Genomic DNA, 16,847 nt, shown 5'->3' on the forward strand with positions numbered 1-16,847 from the left:
GGTTTGGGATCGCCTCGGCATCCCGAACAGCTTACAGGACAGCGGGAGGGCCCCTACCTGCCTCCTCGCTGTCCGATCGCCGAATGACTGCTCAGTGCCTGAGATCCAGGCATGAGCAGTCAAGCGGCAGAATCATCGATCACTGGTTTCTTATGAGAAGCCAGTGATCAATGATAAAGATCAGTGTGTGCAGTGTTATAGGTCCCTATGGGAGCTATAACACTGCAAAAAAAAAGTGAATAAAGATAATTTAACCCCTTCCCTATTAACCCCTTAACGCGCCGCGATCCTGCATCATATCGCGTGGGTCCCGGCGCTAATCAACGGCCGGGACCCGCGGCTAATACCACACATTGCCGATCGCGGCGATGTGCGGTATTAACCCTTTAGAAGCGGCGGTCAAAGCTGACCGCCGCTTCTAAAGTGAAACTGAAAGTATCCCGGCTGCTCAGTCGGGCTGTTCGGGACCGCCGCGGTGAAATCGCGGCGTCCCGAACAGCTGATCGGACACCGGGAGGGCTCTTACCTGCCTCCTCGGTGTCCGATCGACGAATGACTGCTCCGTGCCTGAGATCCAGGCAGGAGCAGTCAAGCGCCGATAATGCTGATCACAGGCGTGTTAATACACGCCTGTGATCAGGATGAGAGATCAGTGTGTGCAGTGTTATAGGTCCTATGGGACCTATAACACTGCAAAAAAAAAAAGTTAAAAAAAAGTGTTAATAAAGGTCATTTAACCCCTTCCCTACTAAAAGTTTGAATCACCCCCCTTTTCCCATAAAAAAATAAAACAGTGTAAAAAAAATAATAAATAAACATATGTGGTATCGCCGCGTGCGTAAATGTCCGAACTATAAAAATATATCATTAATTAAGCCGTACGGTCAATGGTGTACGCGCAAAAAAATTCCAAAGTCCAAAAAAGCGTATTTTGGTAACTTTTTATAACATTAAAAAGTGATCAAAAAGTCAGATCAAAACAAAAATCATACCGATAAAAATTTCAGATCACGGCGCAAAAAATGAGTCCTCATACCGCCCCGTACGTGGAAAAATAAAAAAGTTATAGGGGTCAGAAGATGACATTTTTAAACATATAAATTTTCCTGCATGTAGTTATGATTTTTTCCAGAAGTGCGACAAAATCAAACCTATATAAGTAGGGTATCATTTTAACCGTATGGACCTACAAAATAATGATAAGGTGTCATTTTTACCGAAATATGCACTGCGTAGAAACGGAAGCCCCCAAAAGTTACAAATGGCGTTTTTTTTTCGATTTTGTCGCACAATGATTTTTTTTTCCATTTCGCCGTGCATTTTTGGGTAAAATGACTAATTTCACTGCAAAGTAGAATTGGCGATGCAAAAAGTAAGCCATAATATGGATTTTTAGGTGGAAAATTGAAAGGGTTATGATTTTTAAAAGGTAAGGAGGAAAAAACAAAAGTGCAAAAACGGAAAAACCCTGAGTCCTTAAGGGGTTAAAAGTTTGAATCAACCCCCTTTTCCCATAAAAAAAAAAAACACAGTGTTAATAAAAATAAACATATGTGGTATCGCTGTGTGCGGAAATGTACGTCTTATAAAAATATATCATTAATTAAACTGCACGGTCAATGGCGTGCGCACAAAAAAATTCCAAAGTCCAAAATAGTGCATTTTTGGTCACTTTTTATATCATGAAAAAATGAATAAAAAGCGATCAATAAGTCCTATCAATGCAAAAATGGTACCGCTAAAAACTTCAGATCACGACGCAAAAAATGAGCCCTCATACCGACCCAAACATGGAACAATAAAAAAATTATAGGGGTCAGAAACGACAATTTTAAACGTATTCATTTTCCTGCATGTAGTTATGATTTTTTCCAGAAGTACGACAAAATCAAACCTATATAAGTAGGGTATCATTTTAATCGTATGGACCTACAGAATAAAGGGAAGGTGTCATTTTTACCGAAAAATGTACTGTGTAGAAACAGAAGCCCCCAAAACTTACAAAACGGCGTGTTTTTTTTTTCAATTTTGTCTCACAATGATTTTTTTTTCCATTTTGCCGTAGATTTTTGGGCAAAATTACTGGTGAAAACTGGATGGAACCGTACAAACATACAGTTCTGTACAGTTCCCATTGACTCCCATGTTAAAAAAAAAAACGTATACGGGTCAATATGGTTTTTCACCCAGACCAAAAACCGTGGTTAGCCACGGTATTCTGTCCAGAAAAAAAAATGTAAAAAACTGTGTGGTTTGAAAAACGGAGACAACCGTATACAATATGGTGCATACGGTTTTGAATGGAAAGTCTATGGCCACTGTTTGCTGTACGCTTGCATACGTTTTTTTTTTTTTTTTTTAACCGTATCCAAAAATTGTATAGAAAAATCGTGGTGTGAACCCACCCTTACACAGTTAATATTCTCATTATTGTAGATGGAATTCACATAGTTTATTCTTTGATCCATTTTCTATGGATTTTTCTATGGTTAGTTATTTGCTGCCACCTTGTGGCCTTTTTTGGTAATGCTCATGTTTCTCTCCTGAAAGCTATGGTTCATTTCCTTTGTATGTAACCTCACCCCTACTTACTGCATCACTTCCTGTATCATGGCTGCCTGCATCTGCCTCATGTATTCTGCATGCTAAGCTAAGGAAAGCATCATCTTTTGACCACATAATACTGAAATCCATTCATTCTGCTGTATTCCTTTTCTTTGATGTACAGAATAAACCAGCTTTTGGATGAAAACAGTATTGGTGAGTTCAGCTATCTGATAAGGATTGTCCGCAGTGGTTATATCTGCTTATTCAGGCCAGGCACAGAGGTCTTACAACGGATGGATCGCTATCACAATAATCAGAGTCAGAATAGTCAAAAGATGCAGATAATTCCTACAGCCTGCTGTGTATATGTGTGCGCCTAATCAGCAATCAAGCTCAGTGCCATCCGCCATCTTGTGAAGCACATGGCCGTACAAGCTTACTGCACTTCATGTGAATGTTGAAAACTGTTTCTCTACGTAGAAGTGTTACCTCACCTGTCTAAGCTGCTGTTTGTCTTCTTAACCCCTTCCCGCTATAGGACGTATGCATACGTTCCAGCACGCGTCACATTCGCTCAATGGGACATATGCATACATCATACGCAGGAGATTGGCGGTGGGACCTGGCTGTCAATCACAGCCGGAGTCCCACCTCAGCTGCGGGAGCCGTGATCACGCCGCTCCCGGCAGCATTAACCCCGTAGATGCCGAGATCAATCCTGATCATGGCATCTATGATGTTGACAGGGGGAGCGCTCTCCCCCTGTTCACCAACGGTGGCACCGCGATATGATCGTGGGTCGCCGTTGGTTGCTATGGCAGCAGGAGGTCAGATCATGACCTCCTGTCTGCCTGCGAGATCCAGCCACAGGCTGGATCGCACAGGCTGTGCTGTGTGAAGCTGATAGGGTCATACTGTGCTGCAGCACAAATGTATTGCAGCATAGTATAACCTGTAAAAAATAAAATAAAAAGTTCTTCAGTAAAAGTATGAAGTGTAAAAAAAAAATGCACATTTCCCAATAAAAGCCCTGTATTATCACCCAAAAAAGATCAAAAACACAAATCATATACATAATTGGTATTGCCACGTCCGTAATGACATGTACTATAAAACTATAATGTAAATTATCCCGCACGGTGAATGCCATAAAAAAAAAAAAATTTGCTAAATTCACCAATTTTGGTACAAATAGCGGAATAAAAAAGATCAAAAGGTAGCACGTATCGCAAAAATGATACCAATATAAAGTACAGCTCATCCCGCAAAAAATAAGCCCTTACTCAATGGCGTCTAAATTCTTTGAGATCTGTGGCATAGAGGGTCACGCCAAACCATATATTCTCAGAACCTGTTCTGGTCGTGGCAGAAGGGTCAATGGGTTCATGGTCTCTGACATCAAGTGGGAAGAGGGCATACCCCTACCAACATTAGTTGAGTGTGACCAGATACCAGACAAAAGGGAAGAGATTCCCACTCCAGAAGTTGCATATCACCATCCTCACTTAACTCCTTGGGGACGAAGGGCGCATGCATACGCCCTCACGTCCCGTCACTTAAGGAAGGAGGGCGTATCCATACGCCCTCGGCATTTACAATCACTGCCGCTCGCCGGGCGGTGATCAGACCTGGATGCCTGCTGATATCTATCAGCAGGCATCCCGTGGCAATGCCTAGGGGGTCCTGAGACCCCCCTATATCGGCGATCGCAGCAAATCGCAGGTCAATTCAGTCCTGCGATTTGCCGCGATACGGGCAAATCGGGTCACTGGTGACCCGATCTCCCGGAAAATAAGCGTGATCGGAGCTGTCAGAGACAGCTCCGACCAGCCTACAGCATAGGAGCGAGGTGGCAATGTTGCCACCCCCTCCTATTCCCTGCCATTGGTCGGTCAGGCTGACCACCAATGGCAGGAGGGGGGCGGGGGGTTACAGTTCATTTCCCCCCGCTCTGCGCACCGATCGAAGTCTGTACAGAGCGGGGGGATCACGGGCGGCGAGGGGGGGACATGGACCGGCATCGGGGAGGCGTCAGCATCCCGGAGCAGCGGCGGCAGGCGGAAGAGCGAAGGCCGGAAAGTGCGGCGGAGAAGGCTGCAGTGAAGATCGCGATAAGTGATCTTCACTGTGGCCTTCTAAAAGCAGCAAAAGTACAACTCCCAGCAAAGGCTGTCTGGGCATGCTGGGAGTTGTAGTTTTGCAACATCTGGAGGGTCACAGTTTGGAGACCACTGTGTAGTGGTCTCTAAACTGTGGTCCTCCAGATGTTGCAAAACTACAACTCCCAGCATGCACTGACTGTCTGGGCATGCTGGGAGTTGTAGTTTTGCAACATCTAAAGTGGCACAGTTTGGAGACCACTATATGGTGGTCTCCAAACTGTAGCCCTCCAGATGTTGCAAAACTACAACTCCCAGCATGGCCAGACAGTCAGGGATGCTGGGTGTGTAGTTCTGCAATATCTGGCCCTTCAGATGTTGCAGAACTACAACTCCCAGCATGCCTGGACAGTCTGGGCATGCTTGGAGTTGTAGTTTTGCAACATCTGGAGGGCTACAGTTTGGAGACCACTGTTCTTCCCCACTTATTGCATAACTACAACTCCTAGCATGTCCAGGCATGCTGGGAGTTGTAGTTCTGCAACATCTGAAGGGCCAGATATTGGAGAACTACACGCCCAGCATCCCTGTCTGTCTGGCCATGCTGGGAATTGTAGTTTTGCAACAGCTGTAGGCACACTGGTTAGGAAACACTGAGCTAGAGTCTGTTTCCTAACTCAGTGATTCCAACTCGTGTGCCTCCAGCTGTTGCAAAACTACAACTCCCAGAGAGCACTGACAGACCGTACATGCTGGGAGTTGTAGTCTTGCAACAGCTGGAGGCACATGGGTTGGAATCACTGAGCTAGAGTCTGTTTTCTAACTCAGTGGTTCCCCACCAGTGTGCCTACAGCTGTTGTAAAACTACAACTTCCAGCATGTACGGTCTGTCAGTGCATTCTGGGAGTTGTCATTTTGCCACAGCTGAAGGTTTGGGGAGCCCCCCGTCCCCCCCCATGTGAATGTACAGGGTTTACAGTGGGTTTCCTTCAAGGAAACTTACTGTGAACCCCTGCCTGTGTGAATGTACCCTAAAAACACTACACTACACTAACAAATAATAAAAAGTAAAACACTACATATACACCCCCTCACACGTCGCCCCCCCCCCCAATAAAAATGAAAAACGTCTCATACGGCAGTGTTTCCTAAACGGCGCCTCCAGCTGTGGCAAAATCACAACTCCCAGGGTTGGCAGGCTGGGAGTCTTGCAACAGCTGGAGGCACCCTGTGGGAGACACTGCTGTAGGGTTTTGGTCGAGACAAGCCCCATCCTTGTAAGCGGGTCCACCCCTATTGCAAATTCCTTATTCAGGCCTCAAATGCACATGGCGCTGTCTCACTTCAGAGCCCTGTCGTATTTCAAGGCAACAGTTTAGGGCCACATATGGGATATCTCCGTACTCGGGAGAAATTGCGTTACAAATTTTGGGGGGATTTTTCTCCCATTACCCTTTATAGAAATGGTAAATTTGGGGAAAAAAAACTGCACTTTAGTGAAAATTTTTTTTTTTCATTTACACATCCGAATTTAACGAAAAGTCGTCAAACACCTGTGGGGTGTTAAGGCTCACCGGACCCCTTGTTACGTGCCTTGAGGGGTGTAGTTTCCAAAATAGTATGCCATGTGTTTTTTTTTTGCTGTTTTGGCACCATGGGGCTTCCTAAATGTGACATGCCCCCAAAAACCATTTCAGCAAAACTCACTCTCCAAAATCCCATTGTCGCTCCTTCCCTTCTGAGCCCTCTACTGTGCCCGCCGAACACTTGACATGAGGTATATGAGGTATTTCCATACTCGAGAGAAATTGGGTTACAAATTTTGGGGGGCTTTTTCTCCTTTTACTCCTTGTAAAATTTCAAAAACTGGGTCTACAAGAACATGCGAGTTCACTTTGCTGCTATTCCTGTGAAACACCTAAAGGGTTAACAAACTTACTGAATGTCATTTTGAATAGTTTGGGGGGTGCAGTTTTTATAATGGGGTAATTTATGGGGTATTTCTAATATGAAGACCCTTCAAATCCACTTCAAAACTGAACTGGCCCCTAAAAAATTCCGATTTTGAAAATTTTGTGAAAAATTTGAAAATTGCTTCTGAACTTTGAAGCCCTCTGATGTCTTCCAAAAGTAAAAAACATCTCAACTTTATGATGCAAACATAAAGTAGACATACTGGGGGATATTTATCAAAGTTGTCTATGTCCCGCATCAATATAGACCAAACTCCAGAGGGTTAGTCTGGTCTATTGTGCACCTAATTTATCAAATGGCGCACGGCTCTTGATAAATTCTGTGCACAGACTTCGTGATCTATGCTTTAGTCTATATTTAAACCTGCTCCAACATGGTCTGACATTTCGGCGTACTTTCAGCCTATGCGACTTGTCGCTGAAAAGTCGCTTTTGATAAATTCAGCACCAATGCATTTTTCAATGCATTTCAGTCTAAAATAGACTTGCATGCATCATGTTCTAAAAATCCTCTAGAGCAAAAGTCGCAGAAAAGTTGCACATATTTAGACATATTTAGACATATTTAGACTGCGACTTTCTGTGCGACAAATTTAGACAAGAAAAACCAGTCTAAATCCTTTGATAAATCTCCCCCATTGTATATGTGAATCAAATTATTTATTTAGAATGTTTATTTTCCTTACAAGCAGAGAGCTTCAAAGTTAGAAAAATGCTAAATTTTAAATTTTTTCATCAAATTTTGGAATTTTTCACCAAGAAATGATGCAAGTATCGACAAAAATTTACCACTAACATAAAGTAGAATATGTCACGAAAAAACAATCTCGGAATCAGAATGAAAAGTAAAAGCATTCCAGAGTTATTAATGCTTAAAGTGATAGTGGTCAGAATTGCAAAAAATGCTCCCGTCCTTAGGGTTATAATGGACTCCGTCCCCAAGGAGTTAAAGGGGTACTCCAGTGGCCACTGTGTTTTTTCAGTTTCTACTTACCCTTGCAGGTGAGTTTTCTTCTTATCTCTGGTCTCGTGCATGCTCTTTGTTTGTCTTTCTTTTCCTTTCTTTGCACAAGTGTGTCCATGTAGTGTAGCATCTATTTCCTTTTTGCCTTTGCTTCAGAAACTACAGCTCCCAGCATGCCTTGTAGCCTGTCTCCTCTTTCAGTGCCCTGCCCAACTTGTTTTGCGTTGCCGCCCAGCCCTGTTTGTGGGTGTTTTTTTTTTCTTTCACCTTTAGCACTCCCTTTCCCTGCTCATTAGTATAGTCCTCCCACCCTCACTGTCAGTTTCTTACCCCACAGTCCCCACATCAGGGAATGAATGAATTGCCAGCCGCAGTGCTGTCCCCACATAAGGGAACTAGTCATATGTGACCCGCGGGCGTTCCTCTGCTTCCTGATAAACCCCCACCCCCAAGCGAAGTCCCCACAAGGGTTAACTGGGAATGAATTGCCAGCCACAGCGCTGTCCCCACATCAGGGAACTAGTCATATGTGACCCACGGGCACTCCTCTGTTACGGATAATTCATCGACTGCCCTCCCCCCCCCCCCAAGCAAAGTCCCTGCAAGGGTTAACTGGGAATGAATTTCCAGCCACAGCGCTGTCCCCACATCAGGGAACTAGTCATATGTGACCCGTGTGCACTGTTATGCTTCCTGATAATCACCCGCCCACCCCCCCCAAGCAATGTCCCCGCAAGGGTTAACTGTGAGTCGCAGCAGCCCTGTACATTCGCAGCAGCCCTGTACAATGAATTGTGAGCGTGGGTGCAGGGCTTCTGATCTGTAATAATGATTGTGACATATTCCTGTGCCCGGGGCTGCAAATATAAACAAAATAAACTTTGCACAGAGCCGTCAGCAAATCACCGGCCACAGCGATGTCCAGCCTCTGCCGGTGATAGGCTGAGCGCACTATCGTGTAAGGAGCCACCTGCTCCTTACATGGCAGTGCGTTCAGCCTATTACTGGCAGAGGTGGGACATGGCAGAGGACCACAAAGCCATTACCTGTAGCAACGGGGGAACGTAAGAAGGTAAGTCAAAGTTTATTTTGTTTACTTTTGCAGCCCCGGACACAGGAATATGTCACATTCATTATTACAAATCAGAAGCCCTGCACCCACAATTCATTCATTCCCCGACGTAGGGAGGATGTACAGGCCTGCTGTGGCTCACAGTTAACCCTTGTGGGGACATTGCTTGGGGGGGCGGTGGTTTATCAGGAAGCAGAGAAGCGCCCGCGGGTCACATATGACTAGTTCCCTGATGTGGGGACAGTGCTGCGGCTGGCAATTCATTTATTCCCAGATGTGGAGACTGCTGAGGGGGGAATCAGGATAACGCTGTGGCTGACATGTTACTAATTCCCCTGCCATGGGGATCGTGCGACCGTGGGGGGAATCATGATAGCCGATTCCCCCTGTGGGCGCACGGTCCCTATGGCGGGGAAGGAGTTACATGTCAGCCACAGCGCTAATACAGCGTATTCAAGCCGGGCGCAGGGCAGGCTGACAGCAGGAGGAGACATCCATACTCTCTCAACAATTCAATGAATATTCATTACAGGGGTGTGGAAAAGGGTCGAAACCATTGAAGAGGGGAAAAAAACAGCAACGCCTGCAGCTCTGACATCTTGTCTACAACAGTGAACAAACATGGCCGCAGGTGTGGACAACAGTCAAAAGAAACCAGAAAAACTACTGAACTTCCTTCACAGAAAAGAGGTCAGTAAAAAACATATATGCTGTGGACAGATGTATAACATGTGATTTACAAAAGTGCTAAACTCACTACAAGCACGCTAGATAACCATAAAACTGTGGTACCGGAGTACCCCTTTAAGACACCATGTTGATGAGATTCCTGCAATGGACACGAGTGCTGAAATTTTGGTCCTGCTAGGAAGAGACATTCTCAGAGTACATAAAGTACGTGACCAGTGTGATGGACCTGACGACACCCCTTATGCACAAAAACTTGACCTAGGCTGGGTAATAGTGGGCGATGTATGCTTGGGCAGGAAGTGTATGTCATCTGAGAACCACTACTTCAAAACTTACATGTTGGGGAATGGACGTGCCTCCTACTTCAAACGATGCCCTCACCAGTAAAGGAGAAGCCTCTTGACATCGTCCAAGTATGGCATGTTACTCCTGTCCTTGGTTATGACAACCTAGGTGCTGCAGTGTTTAGTACTACAAGTGATGACAACAAAATAGCCATGTCAGTTGAAGACAAGATCGCGCCATTACCTCTTCGTGCAGCAAGGGCCAAACTCCCAGCCAATCGTGAACAGGCTCTATCCAGATTCAATTCACTTCAATGAACGCTAAAGAACAGGCCCGAAATGAAGGATCACTTCATCACCTTTATGAAAAGGATTTTCATTCTTTCTGCCGACTCTGCACCACATGCATTGCCATAAATTAGATGGCGCATTCCAGAGTGGTCTTAGCGCTGGCATGTTATGCTGGCGCCCGCAGTCTGCAGAGTGTCCATACAGAGATTTTCTGTGTAGACATTCTGTTGTGTAAACACTACACATAGTCATCAATATAAAGAAAAGGAAGAAATGGAGCACACACCTGAAGATCCTGCTGCAATGATTAATTCAAAGTTTATTCAGAACATAGATGTAACATCTTCCCCAAGATACGAGCAGAGGTGAGAGGCTGGAGTGTGCTCCTGGACCATTCGGTGTTTCATCAGGCCCCGGTGACAGCTTCCTGTTGCTCGTTTACCTATTAAATAGTATCCACCCACTACGTGTGAGACATACAAAATCTGTAAAAAAAAACATACAAAAAGTGCTAGTAAAAATACTCACAAACAGGTATAACTTACAACAAAATATGTGGGTCACAGAAATGAACCTGATTCGTTACGATCATTTAATCCCAAAGGGCCGAGCGCATCCACTCGTATTATCCACCGCGCTTCTGCACGTGTGGGAAGATCAAACCTGCTACCACCTCTTTCTGGGCAGTTCACCCTTTCAATGCCGCGAACTTCAATCCTTCTGTTTCACCTGCATGAATCTCCTGCATATGTGTGATAAATCTGAGCGCTCCTATTCCTGTTCCTATCTTAGATGTTCCTTTATGCGTAAGTAGAGCTTCCTTTTGGGTCTCCCAATATAATAGAACCCACACGGGCAAAAAATACAGTATACCACAAACATGGTTTTACATGTAATTAGTTGACGTACATTCACTTTACAAGAGCCAAGTGAGAATCTACTTTGGGCTAGATTTTAACTACATATAGTACAGTCCCTACATTGTCTGTTGCCTATAGGAACCACTTGTTTAAGCCATCTAGAATTCTTAGTTTTGGTGTCCTTGCATGCTATTGCATTCAAGGTACTACCAATGGTTCTTCTCTGTCTAAATGTGACCAGAGGACAAGAGACGTCTACTCCGCACAATTCCTGATCACGTTGGATCATATACCAATTTTTACCGAGTATTCCATTGATGTTTATAGGGGAATTTGCAAAAGTAAATACAATTTTTGAATCTTTTTTTACTTTGTTATGTTGCTTGCTTGAGAGGAGTGTGCGTCTTTCTATTTTCTTAACCTTCTCAAGGGCTTGATCAATTAGATTTTCGGGGTATCCCCTATCCATTAATCTACTCCTGAGCTCGAGTGTCTGGGACAAGAAGGAATTATTATCTATATTAATTCGTTTGAGCTGTATGAATTGGCTATACGGAATACTATGTTTAATATACAAGGGGTGTGAACTCTTTTAAAATGTAACGGTGTTTTTGATAATAGATTTCCTAAATCCAGATGTTAACAGCTTACCCTCTTCGATATAAACTTTTACATCCAAAAATTCCAAGGATTGATCCCTAAACTGTGGTATATCTAAACAGGAATCGCTCAGATTTATCACACATATGCAGGAGATTCATGCAGGCGAAATAGAAGGATTGAAGTTCGCCGGCATTGAAAAGGTGAACTGCTCAGAAAGAGGTGGTAGCATGTGTGATCTTCTCGCAAGAGCAGAAGCGCGGTGGATAATACGAGCGGATGCGCTCGGCCCTTTGGGATTAAATGATCGTAACAAATTAGGTTCATTTCTGTGACCCACATATTTTGTTGTAAGTTTTACCGGTTTGTATTTTTACTAGCACTTTTTGTATGTTTTTTTTTACTGATTTTGTATATTTGTATGTCTCACATGTAGTGGGTGGATACTATTTAACCCCTTGCCGCAGAACGCCGGGTTTATATGTCGCTGCAGCACGGGAGGGTTATGAAGCAAGCTCAGGAGCTGAGCTCGTATCATACGCGCACGGTCCTGGCTGTATTAGCAGCCAGGACTCACGGCAGATGTCCGGCATTAACTCTTTAGATGCGGTGATCAAAGTTGATCGCCGTGTCTAAAAGTGAAAGTTAAAGTATCCTGGCAGCTCAGTCGGCTGATCGGGACATCGCGAAATCTCGATGTCCTGATCAGCTACGATGCAGCAGGAGGGTGTACCTGCCTCCTGCGCCTCCGAACGGTGATTGATTGCTGCAAGGCTGAAATTCAGGCTTGAGCAATCAACCGCCAATAACACTGATCAATGCAAAGCTAAGGCTTTGCAGTGATCAGTGTAAAAGATCAGTGTGTGCAGTGTTATAGCCTCCTATGGGAGATATAACACTGCAAAAAAAAAAAAGTGAACAAAAAAGTTATTAAAGATCATTTAACCCCTTTTCCCATAAAAAAAACTGTGTAAATTAAAATAAACATATGTGGTATCGCCGCGTGCGTAAATGTCCGAACTATAAAAAAATATATAATTAATTAAACTGCACGGTCAATGGTGTATGCGCAAAAAAATTCAAAATTCCAAAATAGCATATTTTTGGTAACTTTTTATAACATAAAAAATGAATAAAAAGCGATAAAAAAGTCAGATCACAACAAAAAGGGTACCAATAAAAACTTCTGATCACGGCGCAAAAAATGAGCCGTAATACCGCCCCGTACATGGGACAATAAAAAAGTTATAGGGGTCAGAATAGGACAATTTTAAACGTATACATTTTCCTGCATGTAGTTATGATTTTTTTCCAAAGTAATAAAAAATCAAACCTATATAATTGGGGTATCATTTTAATTGTATGGACCTACAGAATAAAGATAAGGTGTCATTTTTAGTGAAAAATTTACTGCGTAGAAACAGAAGCCCCCAAAATTTACAAAATGGCGTTTTTTCTTCCATTTTGATGGAATGTTTTTTTTCCCGTTTCGCCATAGATTTTTGGGAAAAATTACTGATATCATTGCAAAGTAGAATTGGTGACGGAAAAAAAAAGTCATCATATGGATTTTTAGGTGCAAAATTGAAAGGGTTATGATTTTTAAAAGGTAAGGAGGAAAAAACAAAAGTGCAAAAACAGAAAAACGCTATGTCCTTAAGGGGTTAATAGGTAAATGAGCAACAGGAAGCTGTCACCATCGCCGAATGGCGTAAAACAGTTGCTGTCGTCCAGGTGCACGCTCTTGCCTCTCACCTCTGCTCGTTTTTGGGGGAAGATGTTACATCTATGTTCTGAATGAACTTTGAATAAATCGTTGCAGCAGGATCTTCAGGTGAGTGCTCCGTTTCTTCCTTTTCTTTATATTGATGCCTTTGTACTTGTATACTCACACACGTGAAGCACCCCCTATTCTCCTGGTCTGCTAAGGACTCATAACCCATTACAGACATCTATCATCTGTCCTATGGTATTTCAGTCAGCGGTGCCCAGTCCGACCTATTTGTTGGCTTGTTATTACTTTCGATCTTTACAATTTGGAAGTGAGCACGCTGAATTGGATATATCAGACCTTATGTAATAAAGGTAGTGAAGGAAAATGTCACAGCTGAGGCTGCAATTAACACGGGCAGAGCAGTGGCAGGAGCAGTTAACGGATGAACCAGAGTGTTAGGATTCGGCAGGCTGGATGTGGATCCTCTGTGTCAGCGAGGGATTGGCGTGGACCGTACCAGTGGACCGGTTCTAGGTTGCTACTGGTATTCACCAGAGCCCGCCGCAAAGCGGGATGATCTTGCTGTGGCGGTAGCAACCAGGTCGTATCCACCGGCAACGGCTCAACCTCGCTGACTGCTGAGAAGGCGTGGGACAGAAGGACTAGACAGAGGCGAGGTCAGACGTAGCAGAAGGTCAGGGCAGGCGCCAAGGTTCGTAGTCAATGGTGATAGCAAAAGGTCTGGAAACACTGGAATGGCAAACACAGGAAACGCTTTCTCTAGGCACAAGGGCAACAAGATCCGGCCAAGCAGGGAAGGGGAAGTGAGGTTATATGGACGTGGAGCAGGTGGAAGCTAATTAGACTGATTGGGCCAGGCACCAATCATTGGTGCACTGGCCCTTTAAATCTTAGAGAGCTGGCGCGCGCGCGCCCTAAGGAGCGGAGCCGAGCGCGCCAGGACGTGACAGCCGGGGACTGGGACAAGTAAGTGGATTGGGATGCGATCCGCGAGCAGGCGCGTCCCGCTATGCGAATCGCATCCCCGTCGGCAGTGTCAGTGCAGCGCTCCCGGTCAGCGGGTCTGACCGGGGCGCTGCAGAGAGGGGAACGCCGCGAGCGGTACGGGGAGGAGCAGGGACCCGGAGCGCTCGGCGTAACAGAGTTAATTTCAGTGTGGAATGAAGCACACTTGCAACACTCCTTAAAATTGGGAATTTTCCTATCCTAGGCGACGGAAAATTTTGATTTTAATAAAGATAAGATGCGAGTATTATGCTAATAACTTCTTTTACTGAACTCAGCAGCAAATATATATTGTATGTATTAAAGAAAAAAACAACATGTACAGTGTATATAACCATGAGCCAGGTGTAACCTAGCATGATGTCCACCACAGTAGCCAATCAGGAAACAGAGTAGGTGATATCAGTAACTGACAAACAGGTAAATTCCTTCTTCTTTGCGATGGAAGAACAGATGACGGATCAAACAGCATTAGACAATCGGAGACAGGAACTTGGAAGAAATTTGAAGATGATCCATGACATCCAATCGATAGAGAGCTGGTTGAAGGTGGGATGAGATTATCATTGTTGAACTACAAAGATAAAATAAAGAATTACAGGGATGGGTTAAGGGAGGGATAATACCGTACACGCGTCATGTCTTTATTAAAATCTAAATTTTCCATCACCTAGGATAGGAAAATATAGGAAAATTCCCAATTTTAAGGCAAGACAAGACGCTTCGTATTATGCTAGTTCAAAGCTAGACATATAAACAGAACAGTTTATTGACAATATAGGATAGACAAAATTGTTAAATTATAATAATAAAATAGAGACATGAGATTCAGGTCTAAAATAAAAAGTTTTGAAAGAAGAGTCGGAAGACCAATTAGCAGCTTTTAATAAATCTGAAAGTGATGCTCCTGATTGAAAAAGTTTAGTGGATACAGCACCTCTGGTAGACTGTGCGCCGAATTTAGACATATCAATATCTGCAAGATGCATGGTTTGTCTTACCCATATAGCAAGAGTGGGTGAAGAAACAGGAGAATGAGGTATGCAAAAATAAATTAACAATTGAGATGAAGAAGTACTCCTGAGAGAGTCTGTCCTAGATTCATGAGAACGGAGACAACGAACTTCACACAGTTTTTCGTGATGCAGGAAAGAAGGGTAAAAAACGGAATGATGATTTGTTTTAGTACGATAATAGATGGAAAATATAACTCCTTGCAGAGTAAATTGTCTGCGAGAAATGTCAAGAGACATTTGAAACTCGTTTGACTGAAATAAGACATAAGAGAGTAGTAAGTTTGAAAGAAAGGAATTTTAAAGATAATGAGTCATTATCATCCCATGAAATAAACATATCCAAAATAGAATTAACATCCCAAGTGGAAGTATATTTAGGTAAAGGAGGTCTGCGGAAACAAATGCCTTTAACCCCTTGGGCAGGGGCGGACACAGACAGCAGAGGGCCCCTGTGCAAAGAATGTGCCTGCCCCCCCCCCATATGTCTATTGTTCAGGACCCCCCCCCACTGCTATTAACCCCCCCGCTCTCATTACCCCCATTAACCCCCTGCTCCTTGCATTCACCTCATCCTGCCCCTCCTTCCATTCACCCTCCACTTCTATTACCCCCCTCATGCTTCCATTCCCCCCTCACTGCTTCCATTGACCCCCCCTGCTCTTTCTTCCATTCACCCCTCCTGCCCCTGCTTCCATTCACCCCCTTGCTTCCATTCACCCCCCACTTCCATTACTTCCATTCACCCCCATGCTTCCACTACCCCCCTGCACCCATTAACCCCTCCTGCTCCTTCCATTCACCCCATCCTGCCCCTCCTTCCTTCCCCCTGTGCTTCCATTCCCCCCACTGCACTTCCATTAACCCCCCTGCTTCTTTCATTCACCCCATCCTGCCCCTCATTCCATTACCCTCCCTGCTTCCATTAACCCCCTCCCCCGCTTCCATTAACCCCCTGATTTCAGTAAACCCCCTCCCCCTGCTTCCATTAACCCCCTCCCCATGCTTCCATTACACATACACCCCCACTTCCCTTAACCCCCCTGCTTCCATTAACCCCCTCGCTCGTTCCATTCACCCCATCCTGCCCCTCTTTCCATTCTCTCCCCCTGTGCTTCCATTACACACACACACACACACACACACATTTCCATTAACCCCCCCCCCCTGCTTTCATTACAACCCCCCCCCAGCTTCCATTAACCCCCTGCTCCTATAATTTAGGTAGATAGATAGATAGATATGAGAGACAGATAGATAGATAGATACAAGATAGATAGATAGATAGATATGGGATAGATAAATAGATAGATATGAGATAGATAGATAGATAGATAGGACATAGATCAGTGTTTTCCAACCAGGGTGTCTCCAGCTGTTGCAAAACTACAACTCCCAGCATGTCTGGACTGTAGTTTTGCAAGAGCTGGAGGCACCATGGTAGGGAAACAATGATCTCTGCCCAGTCTACCTATCTATCTATATATCACAGTGCTTACCAACCAGTGTGTCTCCAGCTGTTGCAAAGCTAGAACTCCCAGCATGCCTGGACAGCCAAAGGCTGTCCTGGCATGCTGGGATATTTAGTCTTGCGACATGTAGGCACTTTTGTTGAGAAACACTGCAAACTTGCAAAGCCCTAACTCGCTCATCTTTATAAAGTTACCTACTGTTCACACAGCCCACGGCCGGGGATGCAGTGCAATCCGAGACG

At 44.4% G+C, this 16,847-nt stretch overlaps 1 protein-coding gene across 8 annotated transcripts in view; it reads left to right on the plus strand.

Moving 5' to 3' along the window:
- ARRDC2 (arrestin domain containing 2) overlaps positions 1 to 16,847 on the plus strand; it is a 235,915-nt gene that overhangs the window by 31,056 nt on the left and 188,012 nt on the right. For 7 of the 8 annotated variants that reach the window (XM_056572934.1, XM_056572912.1, XM_056572944.1 and 4 more), the window contains exon 2: positions 9,188 to 9,345. The exons of the other annotated variant lie outside the window; for it this stretch is intronic. The gene's annotated coding sequence lies outside the window, so the exon portion shown is untranslated. The remainder of the gene's footprint in view (positions 1 to 9,187; positions 9,346 to 16,847) is intronic. 8 annotated transcript variants of the gene reach the window in all.

Source organism: Hyla sarda, chromosome 1 (genome assembly GCF_029499605.1).
Source record: "Hyla sarda isolate aHylSar1 chromosome 1, aHylSar1.hap1, whole genome shotgun sequence".
In the NCBI taxonomy this organism is placed as follows: domain Eukaryota; kingdom Metazoa; phylum Chordata; class Amphibia; order Anura; family Hylidae; genus Hyla; species Hyla sarda.